The sequence below is a fragment of the Falco naumanni genome, chromosome 6 (assembly GCF_017639655.2).
Source record: "Falco naumanni isolate bFalNau1 chromosome 6, bFalNau1.pat, whole genome shotgun sequence".
Classification (NCBI taxonomy): Eukaryota; Metazoa; Chordata; class Aves; order Falconiformes; family Falconidae; genus Falco; species Falco naumanni.
In genome coordinates, this window is record NC_054059.1 from 37,936,173 (window position 1) to 37,949,668 (window position 13,496).

Sequence of the window (13,496 nt, forward strand, 5' to 3'; positions counted from 1 at the left end):
TGAAGCTTTGAATCAGTTGCTAAACTGATGAAGCTATTTTTCTGTGTTCAGACAAGCAGTCCTAATTCTTTCCTCTGAGCACAGCAATCTGGAAGCTGATCTGAAGTTCACCCTGTGTTTATCAAAGAGCAGGTACTATCCTCCTACCCTGTTTCAGTGCCCAATCTGAATACATTCCTGGCCTAGGAGATGCAGGCATTACCTCATTCAGCCAAGTGTGCTGGGTCTGAAACAAAAGGCAAGTGCTTTGCAGAAACTGAGGGTAAAAGAGCGCTTGTTTACTCCAAGGATTCATTAGCAAATGAGATATTGAAAGACTAAACTTTCAGCCCTATGCCTTCTATTTTTGGAAAGCTACATTATGTTTTTAAACCACTCTAGTTTTAAGTAATTTTTTGAAAATGAGGTAGAGAAAAGTAAAAGTTACGTAGTCATTTAATTGAAGTATATGAGCTAGTGCATAACACCATCCTTACTGCAACTAGAAAAATACACATTTTAGTCAGTGGAATATGTTTAAATATTTTTTTCATGGTCCCAAGAATATTGGATGTAATTACTCCGGTAGGATTAATTGGAGAGTTTCACAAGTCTGGTGGTGGTTTCTTGTTCAGCATGTCAAGCAACAGAACAAACACAATAGTGATTTATGCCTTGTTGACTTTCTACACCACAAAAGGATTCTTTTTCCCATTTACACAAAAGGTTTTGTTTGGGGGAGTGTGTCAAAAGTTACATATGAACCTTTAATCTGTGGATTTTTGTGCTGGGGTGGGGTTTATTGGTTAGACAGGAATTTTGAGAGTGTTTTTTTCGTGGGAGAGGAAGTTGTTCCTAACTAGAAAACTGCTCTGGGTAGGAGCATTCTGAAACCTGGTAAAAACCACCACCCAGTAGCTCCCTGTCTTTTTATCAGAGTAAGTTCAAACAATAAGTTTGTGGTCCCACAACTCAGTAAATCCTGCTTTAGGGCTGTTAATACTCCATCAGAAATGTTGCCAGACACATGATGAAAGTGCTGATCCAGAATGAACTCACACTGCCAATTCAAATAAAGAAAAATGATGACTTAATTTTGTACTGACAGGTTTTATGCCAGATGAGGTATCACTGCCTCTACAGCTCACGCTTTCTGCCAGGTCAGATAACGTCTCTCCTTCCACAGCCAGCATAAAGCCAACATAAAAGCATAAAGCTGGCACGAACGTCATCATCCTGTGCCTTGGCTAATTTGACAGAAATATGATTATGTGCCCACGCTTGATCCAGGGGAAACCTGTGGTGCTGGAGAACCCCAGCAATGCAGGGAAACCTGCTGTTAGGGGTTGAGGTGTCACCTTCTTCAGTGATGCTACTGAGCTGTGACTTCCTGGGCAGGGCAGAACAAGTGATGCCACCCCTCCCTACTCCGGGACATTGGACCTTTTCCCTACCACTGCCCTTTGGAAACACTGCTTTCCTCTGCTGGAGCAGAAACTACATTGGGATCAGAGCTCTTGGAGGGAAGAAGTAGGACAGTGCAAAGCAGGGCAGGAGATCTGAGTGGTTGACCAACTGTACTGGCACCAAACTCATGATTTTTGTTCAGTACACTGGTAAAAATTAGTATGTTTTGTTGGCATGTACCCTGAGAATTTTGATAACAACTGGGTAGGAGTGTGATGCATGTCAGTGCTCTGTCCGTCAGAGACTTATGGGCTAGCACTGCTGACAGCAGCCAGGAATACCTGCCTGCTAAGCAAACAGATCTGAAACATAATTAAAATCAAGAAATGTCAATAAATCCTCTGATGCACTACTCTTTCATATGTATATACTAAACATCATAAAACCAGCTCTCGGCTCCATATGAAGCCTCACCGTGAGAATAAGAGACGCCCAGCTTTACTCTTGGTTATGGCAATACAAAACAGAAATATTCACTGTCTATTTTTCCTTCCAGAAAGAATCCACAAAATCGATTTACTTTCCAGCATCTTGTACTATAAAGGCCTAAAAGAATGCAAAGAATGTCAGTCGCTGATTCAATTAGAAGTCTAGCACCAAACCTGATACACTTTAGGAGTAAGAAGTTTAGCACTTTCACTGTGACTTGATTAGCAAGCGTACAGATCTGATGGTTGTTTCACAACAGCTTTATGCAGTGTTGCTGTAGCAGGAGCTAACATCTGTCATCGTTGCTTCAGGCTCTTGTGAATCAAAATCATCCACTGCTGAAATCTATGCACCAGATCAGCAGTTTCCTTCTGTCAAAGGCAGACATTTACACTTTGGTGTAGGAGCAAATTGCTCCTAAACCACAAAGGAAAGAAATGAAAGGAAAAAAAGAGAGCATAGAGAGGGAATTAAGGAAGCTTTAAGAGCAATTTGCAGAATAGATCATAATCATGATTTTAAAAACTTCATTAATCCTTTTATTGCTCTAATAATTTTGCAACTGGATAATTACCAGTCTTCTTGGCTTTGACAGAGTCTTGGATTTTCAAGTCCACATTCAGTACCCAAACCATGGGATAATGTCAGAGAGCTGATGTTTTGTTGGAGACGCCCTCCTTCAGACCAGATCTTCATTTGAAGTGACTTCTGGTCAGGCAGGGCACCAGTGAAATTATCATGTGGTAAGTCTCAAAACCAGCTACAAATGATGCTCATGCTGGTGAACTTTAGTCCGGTGAACATTTTAAGGCTGTGCTGTAGTCTGTTTTATATTTGCTTACTCATCCTGGCCTGAAGCTCTGACAGGGTGAGAGCTGAAGGTGAGAGGTGCTCCAGGAGCAGCTGAAAGGCAGGTGACAGCAGTGGCTCTCTGGGAAGCAAGTTGCTGCCCTCAGGATGAGGCAGGCTGAGCATGGCACCGGAGGGCTTGGGCAGTTCCAGCCCCAGCAGCCTTTGCTGGCTTCTTTATCACTGCTAGCACCCTAACCCAGCCTCAGCGCTGCTCATGTGGCAGTGCTGGCGTGTGGATGCTGCACTTGAAACAGTCACAAACCACCTGCACCCAAAGGCACGGGCTGATCACTCCTGAGCTACAAGGTCAGGGAGCGCCCCAGTCATTCCAGACTACCAACTGCAAAATCCCCAGCCAGGCAAAGATTGTTCAAGGGAAGCCTGAAGCAAAACAAGGCATTTGTGACCACTGTCTCTGACAACAGCGCGCTGGAGAAGGCCTGCCCAATTGCTACTCTGAAGCAACAGCAGCAGCTTTCATTTTCAAGCCCCTTTTGAGCCCTCCTCAACCACCCTGAGGCTGAAGGGGTCACCCCAGCTGTGCTCAATGGAAGAGAGTAGCTCAGCTTTTAACTACAGCAACCCCTCTGCCCTCCACACCACAGCAAACCCTTTGGCTCCTGCAGAGAGATGTAGTACCTATCGCCTCCTAACCATGAACTCGGCCCTCCTTGCTGAACAGGCTCCCAAGGAACCCGCCCTGAGATGAGCAGCTTGAATGGCCGCGTAAAGGGAAAAACATGTTAATCTGGAAAACAAGACGTTTATGTCTGAAACCTGCCTGTGAGGAATAGAAACACACCGTGACGCCAATGCAGAATTTAGGCAGCATCTCCCATAACTTATACGGATGTGAAGGAGACCTGGGATTCCATCGTTAGCTGCCACTCTCTACAGACGGCTATGGTGCTACTTCAGCTCCGGGTGAAGAGCAATCAACAGGAAAATGCTCAGCTAAGGGCCGTTTTTTGATGCTTGCACTTCTCAGGTTTAAAACCACCGCAGTATGTCTGATTATACTGCAATGCAGAGCATCAGCAGAATAACAGCTGAAATGAGCAGAAGTCCAGTCACCCTCAATTCTATTAATTCCATGAGTTATCATTATAACAGAGCTTGGAAACTATTGTTAGCTAATGTTGATTTTTTTCCCCCAAGCATTCCAGTGTTTTTCTTTTCCAGGCTCAGCATTTGTAAGTGATGCAGTGCATCAAATTCACCCATGACATAATTCCTCGGAAGTCACTTGAGCTACCCCACAGATTCATTTATCCCCCTCATGCTGTTCTCAGGATGTCAGCGAGTGGGATGATTGGCATGACAGACGGAAAATAAGGATTTCAGATCTCACTTTCATTCTTGATCGGGCTGTAGGCTGTGGAAGTAACTGTGTTTATTACTGGTTTGCCTGGGGAGAATCCTGCTGCTGTGTCACATCTGTGTTAGTGGCAGAGCAGGGGAGGTGGTTAGGGCTGTGTATAGTGTTGCACTCTGATAGAAAAATTTCATGTTTATATTGGTTTTCAAAGCACAAATTGAAAGCGTATCAGCAGTCTGGTGATACTGTAAAACTATAAACCAAGACATGAGAAAGCCCACAAATCAAATTGACCAGGCAGGGCTGATCAGGCAATGTTGAACCCAAGCTTCAGACTTACAAGCCTGAAATGAAGAATTTCAGTCTCAGCAGGACACTTGAGCAGCTGGATGTGCTCAAAAGCTCTATCACATCACTCTGGGTGCCTAGTCTTCATCAGCATCCAAGATAGAGACATCAGGCTAACAAGTGGCTCTGAGAAATACACATAACAATAAACCTTCACTCCTACATTTACATGCAATATTTTCTCTCCATTCTTAGTGTTCCAAAAGTAAATCTAAAAAGGTAAAGTTCTTAATTCATTCTGTACAGTATTTTGCTTAAGACTACCGAACTTTTCTACAATTTCCAAGATGGAATGCTATAAACACATTGACTCTTGAGGTAACAGGATGCATCCTTCAGCAGGAATGCAGAAATGAAGCTTGCACCCACACAAGAAGTTGTAGCATCAACAAACACTTTTCTATTTAACATATAAAAGTTCTTGATTTTGCCTGGACCACTGCAATGTTAAAACACAAATAAAATCTTAAATATTCTGAGATTATTAGCTCATTCATTGCTGAGAGTCAAGAAATTCAATTATGAAAACAGTCTTCGAGTTTGACCACTGTCGATATAAAGAATTAGACAGAAAATCCCAGTAGTATGGCTTTTTATGCATTTTTTTTTTCATTTTATACTTATTCCCTAAAGAATAAAGTCAAAAGAAGAGAAGCAGAAGTTCATTTTCATGCTTTTCATTAGGAGGGTCATCTGACTTGACCCTCCCTCGACACACCTGGACGTGCAAAAGGGCAAGAGCAGAGACAGTTGCAGTCAGGATGAAAATTTGTTTTATCTTAAACAATCAATGCTGAAACCATTTTTTAACCTATTCAATGGTAAGGAAGTGGAAGAAGTTAATGGCTAGGGCATACCCAGAGTCTCATATTATGAGATCATTGGAATCAAACAGATTCCTTATCTCAGACACAATGTATGGCAAAGAGCTACATGAACAGAAATTATTTGCAAAGGGAAGGAGATTTTCCTGATTATATGCTAAGTGTGCTCACTGTGTTGCTCGCCATCCTTCTGTGCATAACCAAATCAATATCTCTTGTCTCCCCGATATTGCTGTTTCATGGTGACATTAGTGGAAGAACAGGATGCTTATCAGCTACACTGTGGCCTCTGATTGCTGAGAATTTCACCTTGATATAAAACTCTATATTTCTTAAGGACTGAAGTTTATGAAATTATTTGTTGGAATGGAAATTTGCCATACGTCTTCATAGCATTAGATGTATATACAGATATTTGGGAAGAGGCAGTTCAGTGGATGGGTGGATGTGGTTATGTCCACAGACAGTGCTTTGGAAGCAAAACAGAAAGGGGTTTGGACTACAGTGTATCTTGTCACTGACCCTGACTATATTTTCCAAAGAAAATAGGTCTCAGTACTGGAGAGGTACTGAGAACGAGTTGCTGCTGATTAAAATTAGTACTGTGAACATTTTCCTTTTTTGTTTTAATCACACCTACTGAAGCTAACGAGTTTGGGGAAGGTTCTATCAAATCTGACTTTGGAGTGGGCTGAATTTCTTGAAAATAATTCCATGATGTATTTTGTTAACCCAAGATGCTCAAGGAAGCTTTGTGTGTGCTTACCTGATTTGCACCTGAACTCTGAATCATCTGAAGTTTATTCATAAATATCTGATAGAAAATTCTGCCCCTTTTTCTCCCACTCCCCCAAAACACAGGCATATGTTGCACACATACAAAGTACCTGTAATAAAATGAGTATGATTGTGGAATGGCTTTTCCAGCTTTTCCTGCTACATTTAGGTTTTGTGCTTTTGATTATGTTTGTATCCTGGGTCTCCTTTGTTGTCACTGGAGCACTGGAATTGATGTAATACTTGTATGCCTACAACCACAGCTTTATAACCAGAATTTATAGAGTGCAGGCTGCTTCTAGGAGGTCAGAGAGAGGTAACTATGAATAGTAAGCCTAATGTCAGCAGGCTTAACTACACTGTACCACAGTGTGAACTTTCATTTCAAATCTTCAGGAGCTCACAAATCAAAAAAGGCTGGAAAATGACATATTGTCTCCTAGGTGCTCAAGATGAAGAGGACTTCAGAACAAAGAATCTATAAAGCCAGGAGTAGGAAGAATTCCAGAAGAGTTGAGATGAGAAAAAAACAATTTCACAGTCTGATGATAACTTACTGCAAATCAAGAGGAAAAGCCCTCCACAGATGTGTTAAATAAGTACAGAGGACTGAAACAGGCTGCAAGATAGACAGGGAGAGTGATAAAAGGGGACACTTTAAAGCTCTGTTATTATAGGATGGTTAATAATTTTCTAGCACTGTGGTTAGTATATAATCACAGCAGCCTCCCACATTAAGTAACATCAGTGTGGTTGTCAGGGAGGCATGTGTGCCATGGAAATGCGCTGGAATTGGAAACCAAGTATCCCAAATGTGTTTGCATCATCCAGAGCTGAAGGCACCCTCCCAAGCCCAACCTGCGATGCCAGCTGCCTGGGGGTCACCTTCCCACCGGGCTGCTGTGGTACCCCATCCCCTCCACCCAGCCTCCATCATTTCCCTGGCTGCTGTGTCCCACACCTGCAGCTGGGAACTTTCCTCCAGAAGAATTACTCTTTTTTTCAGGAAATTCATCAAGTTATAAAGATTAACCTCAAAGCGTGCAGAGAACTTTTAACAAGAAAATGTTTGGTCATCTCTCCACAGTCAGCCTGCAGAAATGTACTGTCATGACTCGCGTTCATTCATGTGTCTCTGGGGGATGTAACCTGGGGACACTGAGGGTTAACTGCCCTAGATAGCAAGTGAAGCCACTGCAGAGAGGGATGCAGCCTGGGCTAGAAATCAAAACCAAAAAGGCAAAGAACAGACCCTCCACTGCCTTTTATCCAGGTGCAACCAGGCACGTCATGCAAAGCAGACACCACGTGTGTTGGGTCTCACATTGGGCCCAAGTTACACAGGGATGAGTGATCCCACTCACCACACAACCCCTCAGCATCCTCACCCACCACACCAGCTCAGCTCCCTGGCACAAGTATACGTGATTTTCACCTTCACAGATTAGAGGAAGATCAAGCTGAACGCTCCACAGGCAGCCAGGAGAATGACTAGAAATTAAATACAGCTGTTTTCACACAAACTTTTCTCTATACCATCACCTGTCATAAGATACTATAATTACAGAGCTAATTCCTCCCACTTTCCCCTTCACATGATGCTTTCCCTGACTTTTCTGAGATGGCCACCCCAGCCTGCTGAGGCGAGGCAAGGGTGTGCTCCAGGCTCCGTGCCTTTTGGTGCCTGTCTGTGCTAACATGGCTGGGAAGCAGAGACATGACCTGCAGTCTCCTTTATCACAGCAGACTTTGCTTCTTCCTGAGCTGCCTCTCTCTAAATCTGAAGTTATACTGCCTGATTCTCTGATAGAGAGCACCATTTTTTGTATATTCCACGATTAATCTGAGTGCAAATTGTCTTTAATAAAAATGTGTTTTGTAACAAAACTCCATATGATAATGTGGTTTGCAACAAAGAGCCGCTGTTTGTACTTCCCTATGCATTCAGTTTACATCAGCTTTCCAGGTATAAGAAGGCCAAGTCTGTATCCAGACTATATATGTAGGAATATATATACATACATATCTATCTATATATGTAAGAATACTGTGTATACTGTAAGTATACAGACACATACAACACTATAAGGAAGGCAGCTAGGATAATTACTGTCTTCACTAGACACGTGTTGCTAAGAGAAATCCACAGCATGAATACAACAAATAAAGTATCCCTTGTAATATATAATATAGTCCTTGTATGTTGGGCCTGCATGGCTGCACAATGCTGCATCAGTTTTAATTGCTCTCATTTAGTCAAACACCCAGGAAAAGCAGCTTGTTCCTGTAAAGCTAAATGTCTTTCTTTGAGGTACAGAGCCTCCTATCTATGGTTTACTTGGCTTCCTGAACTAGCAGATGTTCTCTTCTTCCTTTTGTAAAAAACCCTGGATAATGATTATGGTTTGCTTTGAATATTCGTCTGACAACTTATAAAACTGTGATTAAAGAAGCAAACAGATAATTAAATCTTCCCTGAAACAAACCTGATTTTTAAAGAGACTCAGAGCCAAAACTATCTCTGTGTTTTAAACTCACCTCTAGCATTTCAATAAGCATTTCTGAGTTCAAGCCAGATTAAACCAAATCTCCAGAAGTATATAATGATTTTTCTAGTTAAACATTAGGAAGATTATAAAAAGAAATTGTATCTTTCCAGGAATTTGTCTTCAATGGAAATTATTCCATTATTTCATTAAAAGCTCTTTTTTTTTGCTAGAAAACTAACACTTTCCATGTTGTCATTCTGAAAAAAACAAATATCTTTCTAGATCATCTCATCTGTGGCCTGTGGTTAGTAATGTGCAGGAGGTCAGACTAAATCCTCTTGCAATCCTTTTGAGCTTTAGAGTCTATTAAGTTTTATTCTGTTTCCTCTACTGTATATCTCTTTTAAGGGGAGACTGATCCTTAGATCACAAAGCAATTTTAAAATTTCCCAGTAAGCTGGGGGAAAAAGTCTTTTCCAATGCCTTGAAGGCAAGTATCAATGCATTTAGGATGGAATTTGTTACGTCTATCTTAAGCCATCTAAAATTTAGGAATCTGGGCTAAACCAGTCCACTAGGCACCTCGTATTGCCAGTAGAGTGCAAGTCGTGCTGCCGCCAGCTGGGAAATTACCTCATTCCAAACAAGGTCTCCCAGATAGGTGGGTTGAATGGTTTTCGGGAAGTACTGACTGTAAGGAGCCAAAATGACTCAGTTCAGCGATACCTGACTGTTGAATAGGTAACATCAGGTTAGACACGTTTGATTTCTGAGGGTGTGGGTAGCCGCTTTTGATTGTATACAGCTGTCATTGAGATATCTAAGGAATTGTTAGAAGAAATGGAATGGGATTAATACATTCTGGGTTTTTTATAAAGGAGTTATTTTAGACAATACTGGTAGTAAGTTTCAGGGTAGGCACAGCACATAAACATACAGATAGTACAAGTAAGGGCAAGCCATAGCACATACACAGTATAGAGGTGAGACGTTGTAGGTTATATCCAAATGCTGGGTTAATGTAAGAATAAAGAAATAAAACAGGAACCTATCAATCAAAAATTGTTACATTAAAAATCCCTTAGACCTGCACTTTTCTTTCTTCTTCTTCTGCAGAGAAGATGAATTATTTTTTTACTCCAGAGGACACCGGAGCTTGAACAGACTTGCAAAAACTCGATAATATCTAATAATGTCTGGAAAGTTGCAGCATCTACCTTTTTAGACGTTAGCGCATAATGCTGCGTCCTTTTCTTTGGGGCTCTAGTTACTGTTCTGTTCAATAATCTGTTTAAGAATCAAAGAGGCCAGATTACCATTCCTGTGCACCTTATGTAGTCACTTACATCAAATCAAAGAGAATTTGCACATAATTGGTTTTCACAGGCTTTGAAAGATCAGCTGATTTTTAAAATGGCTATTTTTCATATGACTTTACACTGTTCCAAAGGCAAAGGAATGAAATCTTCTATTGTTTCCACAGAAAAAAAAAAAAAAGGAGGTAAAAGAGACTTTCTCTCTGAATAAACAGTTAAATGATTAAAAAAAAAAAAAAGAACCCAACTTTTATTCAGGGTAAAAATACTAACTAAAAAAAAAACCAAAACCAAAACAATCTCCAGCTCTGTCAATTCAAGGCACAACTAAAGCTTCGTTCTCCACTTACATAAAACTGTTCAATGGAAACAGAGAGTATGTCTTTGGTAGCCTGGATGCCTGCTAGTCCTCGATATACTTATCAACAGAACAAGTGCCTGTTTCACAGGGACCTCTGTACAGCTATGACAATTCTAATTCCTTCATATTTCTGACCTGTTTGTGTACTGTTTGCAGTAGTCCAAATTACCAGATGCAGGATAAGAAGGAACAAATCCATCAAACCTCTGTAGATTTGCCTAAATACACAATTTCATGTAATGAACCCAGAAGACCTATCACAAACATCTTTATGAAAAAGGAACTATAAACATCAAGTACTGCACCTCATTTCATTTACTGGTACTTAAATGTGTAAACAAATAAACTATATCGACTTAGGCAAGCACACATGTTCAGGTTTTGAAGCCCTGTGACTCTCCTAGGTAATTTAAAGTAAAAACAAAAAAGCAAACTTTGAAGAAAAGGAGTTAAAAGGAGGAAAGCTTACGGCCTCAGAGACAGGGATTTTCCCAGCAGGATACTCCATTGGGTGGGCTGAATAAAGGTAACGTATTCTTTTTCCTTTAGCAAGAGGTGCACTTTCGTAACTTATAAGGGAAATTGCTGATAGTTTTGATGGTTGCATTGCTGTGTTTGTTTCAGCTCTGGAATGTAATCCAGATATTGTTTGAGAGTTTAAAAAAAAAAAAAAAAACACAACAAAAAAACCCCAACAAACTTCAGAGCAAGCTCCTGCAAGCTCCATGAGCTCTTCGTGTACATATGAATGGGAAGGAATAATTTTCCTGCATGCCAGAGGAGAAGGGTAGCTTTTGATGGCAGGTCATTCAGCTATAGGGTGCCACAGGACTTAACTGTATCTTATGCAAGAGATAGCTTCCTCTGGTCTTAACTGAAAGCTCCCCACCCAGGGGGTCTGGCAGGAATCTCAGTAGCATTTCCATTTTGTTCAGCAGTCTGTATTTGGTCAACCAGTTCAAATGCACCTGTTTTCATAGAAACTGCTCTCTTTGTTCAGTGTACATTCCAGCACAGTGTTAAAAATCACCAAACATGGTCAAAAGGTCACTGCTTGTGTCTCAGCTCCACTCTAAGGACTGTCTGAAAACTGCCATTTCTCTCAAGTATCCTGCAAAGCATCTAAATCCCAGTAAAGAAGCTGTATGTGCTTGCGTGGGACTATTGCTGAGGAGCAGTTGGTCAGTCAGCTTTGCCATCACACCAGATGCAGGTTTGCCTGGGCTAACCAAACCTCAACCCAGTCAGTAATTTATCGTCACATAAATTATTCTTCATGTGGCTTTTTGGCTATCCGTTGGTCAAGCCTCTGCTCTTCTCCAGGCACTTCCCAGCTGGTCTGATTCCATGCTGAAGGTCTGCCAGCTTTGTTTCCCCACACAACTGCTTTTCCATGCCTGGACAAAGCTACCTTTGGTTTCATTACAAGCTGTTGGATATGCCAGCCTCCATCGTAGCACTCCTTGAGGCACTGGCAGACTATGTGTGGCTTTAGTCGTATAGCCAGCAGGTGTAGGAACAAGTCTTCCCTGTAACCAACCAGGTTTTATATGTATTTTATCCATCTCTTCCTCTTCCCACGCTCTGTAGCTGCAGATAACTCCACAACGCAAACATCGCCGTACCCAGCTTCAGCACTCGCTGAAACGACAGTGTTTGGAGATGCTGGAGTGACATTAAAAGCAAAAGACCTAATAAAACCAATGACAGCAGCTAAACCGCTGTGCTCAGAGAGCCTGCATTTGCAGGGCTGCTCTGACAGCTCTGCCCTACCCAACGTTTCTCACACACTATGAACCAGACAGCTCCTGCTCTGCAAGGCCTGTAGATCCCAGCGTCCCTCAACTGTTTGTTAAATTTTTGGCATCCTCAGCTTTTCTCATACATTTCCCTGGCACCTGCCTGAGCCCTTCTGTCACATGTGTTAGAGTCTGTGGGGCAGAGACCCCCTCTGCCTCTTTGCCCACATCTGCCTTTGCAGGGTCTTGCCTGTGGCTAGCACATACATGTCACCCCAGTGAGCATCCATTAATAATAACAACAACAACAACAACAGGGATTTGATGAAGGGTGAAAAGGGGCTGTTAATGGGGTAAGCAAACACAACAAACTTAGATGCACCTCGCTGCTTCAGGGAAACTTGTCCTTTGCTGGTGACACAATTCTGTACTTCATACTCACACTCTTGCAGTGCATTTGCTGTGAGATGTAAATTCAAAGGAAGAAGAGTCCAGCTGCAGCTTGTCTGTAATAAGCTACTGGGAAGCTTCAGAAACCCCATTAATCACTGGACCTTTGTTCTGTGTCCCCAGTGTCCTGATGGCTCATGCCTCACCTATGAAGTCCTCTGGTAGCTTTACTGGCTGCCACCCTCCCATTCCAGTGCAGTACAGGAGTGAAATCCCCGAAAGTCTCATTTTGACAAGCAGAGGGATAGAAAATCCCTTAAAATAAGTCTGAATCTCCAAGTGGACACAGTTCACCTCCGTGCTGTCTCTGAGACCTACTGTGCAAACACCAGACAGCCCCACCCAAGCTGGGGAAAAAAGGTTCGGGGCTTTTAATGAGTGTCATGGCCATTCCTTCATTATTTGCCCACTCATGGACAAACCCAACTCTTTCCCGACTCTGTAGCAAGCTCATTGTATGTCTGCATGGCACAGAGTCTTTTCCAGTGCATAATGGTATCGCTAAGTGGATGCCTGGTTGTTGTTCGTAAATTAAGCATCTTTTGTTTTTCCACCGGGAATCTTGGAGTGTTGCAGTGATTGTCTGTTATCTGTCAAGGCATCAGTCAGCAACCCAGCAACTCTCTGCTGGAGACTGCCCTGCTTTTACAATTAGCAATAAAAAGCTTTTGTCACTGCACAATGATGCTTCTGAGGTCTGGTACAGGCTTTTAGGAGGGTTTTCTTAATCAACAATAAGATCAAAACCATACATATTCTGTTTGCTTTAACAGTGGAAAAGAAAATATTTAGCTCAAAGAGAAAGAAACACTTCTGCAGGCTGGAGTAATTATTCTGATGCATATAAATAAGGTTTCTGAACCTCATTTCCTACTTTTTCATGCATTGCCTCCTCATCTCTATTACTTTTAATGTGAAATGTTTTGAAGTACACTTCTACAAAAGACATTAATAACTGAAATTGTAGTCTACACTGTGTTTAAAATAAACTTAACCAGAACAAGATCAGTTTCCCTTCACTGAGATGTGTTATTTATACAAACAACTTTTAGAAAAAATCAAGCACTTAAATGGACAAGCTGGATACAATTAAGGTCACTTGATCCTTTTCTAAGTGTTACTAAAGCCCACACATACTAATCATGAA